The sequence below is a fragment of the Dipodomys ordii genome, unplaced genomic scaffold, assembly GCF_000151885.1.
Source record: "Dipodomys ordii isolate 6190 unplaced genomic scaffold, Dord_2.0 Scaffold230, whole genome shotgun sequence".
Lineage (NCBI taxonomy): Eukaryota > Metazoa > Chordata > Mammalia > Rodentia > Heteromyidae > Dipodomys > Dipodomys ordii.
The window spans coordinates 786,119-794,291 of record NW_012267446.1 but is presented as its reverse complement, the minus strand read 5'-3'; positions in this window follow the sequence as shown (position 1 = coordinate 794,291).

Sequence of the window (8,173 nt, the reverse complement as noted above, 5' to 3'; positions counted from 1 at the left end):
TGGCTTCTGAAGTAGACATCTTTGTCGCTTCCTATACCCAGGATTACAGGTATGAGCCTCCTGTGCCTGGCTCAGAAGACAAACTTTTACCCTGTTCTCCTCATCTATTACCCTATTTCTGTTAAGTCCGCTCAGGAGAACAGCTCCTCCCATCTTCCTCTTAACTTGCCTGAAACCAGTAGTCACCTGTCAATCTCGTGACTATGAGTCAACAAAGGACCCCACACTCTGAAGTCACTTCCTCATCTGCTGAGGTCACTTCCTCAATGGCCCAGGTCACAACTCCCTTTGCAAGTGAGAGGTTCCCCAGGCTCTGAGGTCCCTTCCGCATCCGCTATGGTCCTGGCTCAACAGTAGTCTCCTCTCTCTTTCTCTTTTTCTCTTTTTTCCTTTTCCTTTGTCTTCCTCATGGGCTTCCATTTCCTGTGTGTGGACAGTTTGCTTTTTCTGCCTGAACCATGTGTCAGGTTTCCTTTCTGGCAATCTTTAAAATATCTTCTTCATTGTCATTAATAACTACTCTATTACTCTAAACCTGCTTTTCCCTATATTTCAAAAATGAGAAAAATGTAGGGTATCTGTGTTGGATGATAATACATCTCTCTCTCTCTCTCTATTTATTTATCTGTCTGTCTGTCTGTCTGTGCAGTAAAGGTGATGAACAGATGAGTTACCACTATGTAATCAGGGAATGAGTACATTTCTGCTTTTACAATGTTACCCAGTTTTTCCCTCCCTTCCCTACCCACCCACTGGTTGTATGCTTAATTTTTCACAGTGTCCAGTATATAACACTGCTACATTTGTCAGGGTGATTTACTGAACACAATGATAGCCACTTCCTCCCATATTCCTGACTCAAATATATAATTGCATGTTCAAGACTCCAATGTCTCTGTGTGACTCAATTTACTTTTTCCATTCATGAGTTGATTGGAACTTACCCTGGTTCAGAAATTCAGCTTCTAAGTTCCATCATGATAAAAACTTGTCATATGTAAACAGACATAACAAAAACCCATACTAGTGTGTGGGATTAGTGTGCATGAAATATTAAATCTTTTGTCTTATAATGTTATAAATGGTGTTATAACTTCTTATTGACCACACTCTTACCAGCATATGTTATTATTAATTTTATTGATAATCTACCAAATTGTTTAATACCAATTATTTTATAATGAGCTCTATTTTATGAAACTCAAGACCTACTCAGACCATGTGCTACTTGAACATTTTGTGGTTAGAAAGTGTGAAGACCATTTTTGTTTCTCAAATCATTTTTTATGCAAATGAAACCAGTTTGTGTCCTCAATTCCCATTCTCAAGGCTTTTATTTACTAACTTCCCTCTTCCTGTACATTTCATCATTTACTTACAGAGTTTGTTTGTTTTGTTGGACATAGGGCTTGAAATCAGGGCTTGGGTACTGTCCCTCAGCTCTTCATCTCAAGGAGTGCGCCCTACCACTTGAGCCACAGCACTACTTTTCCTTTTCTTGTGGTTTATTAGAGAGAAAAGTCTCATGGACTCTCCTGCCTGGGCTGGCTTTGAAACCTGATATTCAGGTCTCAGCATCAAGAATAGCTAGGATTACAGACAGGAATCAATGGCGCCTGGCATCCTTACTGGATTTTTAAAAAATAGATTTTTAAATTAACTCTTTGAAACATTGGATCTCAAAATGACTTTTAAAAAATATAAAGTAATTACTCTTAGACAAAATGGTTATAAATTGATCTTTCACAATTGATTTTAAAGTAGGGGGAACAGGAGAATCACATGTAGACTGACATTGCACTAAGAGTCCAAACTTAACAAACTTGAGGGATCTCAGACCATTTCTTTTGCTGGTTTCAAAATTCATCTATTTGTATCACTTTACATATCACTTCTAACTTTCATCAGGTAATATTTGAAGGAAAACAACTTTTAGGTAGAAACAGTCAAACATCTGCCTTTTAGCATATAAAGAATTGAGCAATAGCTTAGAACCTGTGGCTCCAGCAGTGGCTTAAACCTTTAATCCCAGCTGCTCAAGAGGCTGAGATCTGAGGCTGTAGGTTGAAAGACAGCCTAGGCAAGAAACTCAGGAGAATCTTATTTCTGATAAACCACTCAGGAAACCTGAAGTGGCTCTGTGGCTTAAGTGGTAGAATGCTTGCCTTGAGCTGAACAGCTTAGGGATAGCACCTAGGCCCAGAGTTCAAGCCCCACGACAGAAAAAAAAATGACCTGAGCAGAGTAAATTAGATTTTACAATGAAGAAAATATCTAATCAAAGGCAGATTTTTTTTTGTTGGTCATGGGACCTGAACACAGTGTCTGGGTGCTAGCTCAAGGTTAACACTCTGCCACTACAGCCACAGCGCCACTTCCAGCTTTTTCTGCATATGTGGTGCTGAGGAATTGGATCCAGGGCCTCATGCATGAAAGGCAAGCACTCTACCACTGAGCCACCTTCCCAACCCAATTTTAACGTAGGTGCTATTATTTTTCTTTGTCCCCTATTGGAACCCACAATGGTAAAAATATGTATGTAGAGCAAATTGTATATTATCTATCTGAACCATATCTAAAAGAAAATAGAAAATCTTACACACTCCACGATCATTTTACCAAAGGAATCTTGGGAAGAAAAAGAAGCCCTCGGTTTGATGGGTTAGTATAAGTGAAGAAAATCAGTGAAGAAAAATAAGAACACTGTAAAACTCAAGCCAATATTCTTACCTTTGGATGTCCTCAAAGCCAGTTAGAGAATTTCTACCTCCTACCCCTTTGGCTGGAGGAAGCTACCAATACGTTGCCAAGAGACTTCCAGATCGTAGTATCCATGTCTTGTTGGTACATAAGTCACTCACCACCTGTTAGAGCAGGAGTGCGGAATCTGCCTCTGGTAGTTTCCACATCCACCATACCAGACAATCAAACTAGGGTGCCGGCCTCACAGCGTGCGTAAGGCCGTCCCCTGACATGACAACCAGCATGTTCCAGCTGCCCAGCACCTGCGCATGGTTTGGCGCCTCTTATGGAAGATGGGGCTCAAGATCCTGCTCCTGGAGTGGAAGGATACTCCCACCATGCCCTGGGACATGGGGCAGTGATCATCATCAGTAAGGAGACCTGGGCCATGAACATGAGGGACTGCACCTGGCTCTGGAATACCACAGGACTTTGCCCTTCCCTGAGCATGGGTTCAGCAGCAACAACAAGGAGAAGATCCTGAGCAGAAGGCCCAGAGGGCACAGGCAGTATCTATAGCCTATTCATGCTATTACAGCCCATCTCCGTGTTGGGGTGCTACACATGCCACTGGTGGGCTTCTCTTTTCTTTTTTTTTCTTTTGCTCACGCAGATTGGGTTGGTTTTTAATTAAGGATTATGTGGCTTTAAGATATTGGGTATTTTTTTCTCCCTCCCACCCTTTTTTATTTCCTGGTATGCTATGAGTCTTTGGCATAATTGATATTACCTATTGTGGCATACACAGACCATCCAAAGAAAACACATCACTTGCTTACAAAAAAAAAAACAATTAAATACAGGATTGACTGTTCTCAGAGTTGGGTGGTGGGAAGAAAAAGGAATTAAAAAATCAATTTATGGAAAAAACTGTGTGTGTGTGAGAGTGTGTGTGTGCGTGCATATGTGCATGTGTGTGCCAGCCCTGCAAATCAGGGCCCCAAGCTCCCTTTCTTGGCTTTCTTATTCACAAGTGGCATTTTACCATTTGAGAAAAACCTCCAGTCCTATATTTTTACTTGTACATTAGAGATGGAGTCTCATAGACTTTTCTGTCCAGACTAGTTTTGAACTGTGATCCTCAGATCTCAGCCTTCGAAGGGAGCCACTGCTGTCTGATTTGAAAAAGAAATTATGTATGGGGGGGCAGGGAGGATTGGGTGGGGAGGGCAAGAACAAAAAGAAATTTCGTATACAATATTGAAATTAATAATGAATTTACTAATGGATTTCCACAAGAATGTGAAAATTCAATACATATGACTCAAGGTTTTAGTCAGTATTTTAAAACAGTAACACTTTTCCTTTATTTGGATTAATTATATAAATTTCACAGTATTGTGGCATAGTGATACTTAGCTAAATTCACTAACACATCTTACCTTCACAATGCATCTTGTCATTGTCTTGATCTACAAAGCTTATGAACTCTTCAGACTAACAATAAAGTTGTTTCTTCCAAATTGGGTGATATGTACATTTCTTTCCTTTTGCTCAGTATCAGGAGTTTCCTCTTTCTCTGTCATTCCCTAACTCCCATCACCACCCCTGAGTTTCTTAGTTCACTTTCATAAATGACCAGTGCTGCTGATGGAACCCTGTGCTGTATTTTTTCACCCATTTTCCTCCACTTCTTTCTTTTATTGTGAAAATACCATACAGAGGAGTTACAATTACATGGGCAAGATAATGAGTATATTTCTTATCAAGCATTGCTGCCTCCAGCTTTGATTCCTCTTCCTATCCATTCCCATCTCCCCGCCAACCTCCAATATCCGCCCCCCTTCCCCAAGAAAGTTGTAAAGTTCATTTTTGGACATAACGACTTGTACATCTCATTGTTACAATGGGTCCACCTGTATCCCTATTTAAATGATTTATTTTTTCCCTTTTCCTCCACAAATTATACCAACATCAAATACAGTGAAAGCAGGGGTTATATCATGGGGGAGGAACATACAAAACAACAAAGAAATAATCTTATAACTATGTTAGAAACATTCTCATGAAAGAAAAAACATTTGAATCATTATCTTGGCATTCATTTCAACTAACATCAACTTTCTGACATTTTATGCTTGTCTCAGACATATACTAGTTATTGCAAATAAGGGAGACCATGGGGCCTATGTTTCTTTGGGCCTGGCTTACTTCACTTAATATAATTTTTTCCAAGTCTTTCCATTTCCTAACAAATGGGGCAATGTCATTCTTTCTGATGGAGGCATAAAATTCCATTGTGTATATATAGCACATTTTCTTCATCCATTCATCTACTGAGGGACATCTGGGTTGGTTCCATATCTTAGCTATGGTAAATAATGCTGCATTAAACACAGTTGTGCTGGTAGCTTTAAACCATCTTAACAGGCCCATAGCAAGCATTGAAATAGAAGCAGCAATGAGAGACCATCTAAGAAAGTCCCTGGTCCAGATGGTTTTATTGTGGAATTCTACAAGGCTTTCCAACAGAGCTCACACCAATACTCCTCCAACTCTTCAATGAAATTCAAAGAGAAAGTTCACTACCGAAATCTTTCTATGAAGCCATCTAACCCTCATCCCAAAACCAGGCAGGGACTCATCAAAGAAAGAGAACTTTAGACCTATTTCTTTGATGAACATGGATGCAAAACTTCTCAACAAAATTTTTGCCAATCTATTTCAACAATTCATCCAAAAAAATCATACACCACGTTCCTCCACTTCTGTGCCCTCTTCCTAGTTCCCCTTAGATGTGCAAGCCTATGCACCATATATGGGGTCCAGAACAGAGAGTCATCTAGAAACTATATAACAACTTAAGGAGACAGTCTTTGTTTCTTGGGTCTTGTTTACTTTGTCATATCTCACTGTAAAACAGTAACACTTTTATGATGGGTAATTTAATCCAATCAAATGACACTTGGACACCACTGGATCTGAAAAAATAAGCAGGAAATAAAGCAGTGGAAAAAAGGACAAACTATCTTTTGCCAGCATGGCTAAAGAAATCCCCCCAAAATCTTGTGTATCTGTTGTTCTCTTCTCTCTTCTTCTTTCATTTGTATTTGGGTGTCCTTAGAGATCTGGTCCAATATGATGTACAAATTGACTAATTGTGAGCTCTGAGCATGAATTTTCCCAAGGTCATATGGAAGTCAATGATGAGCCCATCCTTGCCCTCCTTTACTTGAGTGTCTCCAGGACAGGGGTGGGTTCCATACTTGTATCCTCAGGGACAGAGGCTGGTACTGGCCAGCTCCTGGTCTGTAAGTTCTGAGGATGGAGGCTGATCTTTCCTTGAGAACCAGGCTTGAAAAGTTCTTTTTTTCTTTACCTTGGTTGTGTCTAAAGACAGAAGCAGCTCTACCCAGTAAGTACTGATGTAATTGATACATGAATAATCTTGAAAATATCACCTCTTAATCATAAATAACAACATAATTGCTTTGGGTAGCCAGTTGTAGGACAGTAAAAATTATTTCATCACTACTGTAACCATCACAGTTCACCAGGTTTTATACATCTTTAGTTGTTTTTGCTTAGTAGAATGGGTAACCAATTTCTTTTCTTTCTACCTACACACTACTGGCGTGTTTCCTGTTGTGATCTTCCCCAAACAACAATACATGTATTATTCTAAACTCATTCTGAGTACTGGAAATGAACTATCACAATGATATTAAAGGTCTGGACCTCAGCTATGAAAACAGCATCAATGGCCGGGTGCTAGTGGCTCATGCCTGTAATCCTAACTAATCAGGGGATGAGATCTGAGGATTGCAGTTCAGAGCCAGCCCAGGCAGGAAAGTCTATGAAACTCTTATTTCCAATTAACCACCAAAAAACCAGAAGTGGCACTATGGCTTAAGTAGTAGAGCACACTCCTTGAGCTCTAAAGCTCAGGTACAGTACCCAGGCTCATAGTTCAAGTCCCAAGACCCACACAAAAAAATAACAGCATCAATGATATTATTTAGAGATTCCTGTTTTGCCAAAATATGATCTTTGTCTTCTGTGTTGTTCTTTTAATTTCATATGCTTCACCTTTCTGTACTTCACAGTGAATTTTCCTCATGGCCACCAAAGAAATGAAAGTGAGCTGATGTTCTTACGGGTTTTTGTGTTTTTTTGATGCTGGTTCTGATAGTTGAAGTCGGGGTCTGTGTGTTGATTCTGAGCATTGTTTCTGTGTAAAGCAAGTGTTCTACCACTTGAACCTTGTATCATTGGAAATAAAAGACTCATGAACTTTCCTTCCCAGGCTGGCTAGAAACCCTGATCCTCAAATCTCAGCTCTCTTTGGAGCTAAGTTTACAGGCCTGAGGCACTAGTGCTCAGCTAAATGTAGCAATTATAATGTAACTTGTGACTGTTTAAACACAAACTGTTACAGCTGTGTTTGCGTTGGGCTAGCTGCTTATGGACAAAAGACATGAGATCAGAATCATTCTAGTAAGTTGTGGCCTTTATTGTTTTAAGGAATGTTTCTTCCATTCCTAGTTTTTCTAGAGCTTTTAAAAAGAATGAATGTTGAACCTATGAAAAGCCTTGTCTGCATCAATGGAGATAATTATGTGGTTCTTGAGCTTGGATCTGTTGATGTGTTGGAATGCATTTATTGATTTATGTTTGTTAAACCATCCCTACATATCTGGGATGAAACCTACTTGGTCATGGTGTCTGATTTTTTTATGTGTTTCTGATTCTGTTAGCAAGAACTTTGTTAAGGATATTTGCATCTGTGTTCATTAAGGAGATGGGTCTGTAGTTCTCTTTTTTGTTGGGCCATTGCCTGGTTTGGGGATGAGTGTGATATTGGCATCATAGAAAGAGTTTGGGATAACTCCCTTGCGGGGAGCCAGCGTAAACCCCATTAAAAGGCGCCTCCCACTTCCTTGCAGTTTTGAGGTAACTCCATATTAGGCAGTGCTTGGCAGGACTGTGGGTCCTGGGCTTTGCGCATGTGCAAGCCACGTAGAGTCCCCAGCCAATCCCGTGGCACCTGGTGACGGCGAAAGGCAGACGACCAATGGGAAAAACGACAGTGTTCCTATTCCCTATATAAGCGACCATGTTTTGTGTACACGCGCTCTCGTGCTCAAGCTCTCCCATCAATTCAAAGGCTCTCCAATAAAGCGTGATCTGAGAAGACTCCTGGTGTGGTGGTCGTTCCTCCTCGCTGGCCGAGAAGGCGTTCGCCGCAAGTGGTGCGAAACCCAGGACCCACGCGAGAGGCCGAACAGGAGCCAGAACTCAACACGCGGAGAGGAGACGTCGGTAAGTATCCCCGGTATGCTGTTTACGGTAGATTATTAGTTGCTTGCATTGCTTCTTCCCTTGTGGTTTGTCTTTTTGATGGTGCACACTTGCCTGGAGGAGGGAGGGTTTGATTTAATCCAGGAAGGACGCAAAGTACTAACGCAGCATCAGGATAGTCTATCAGAGT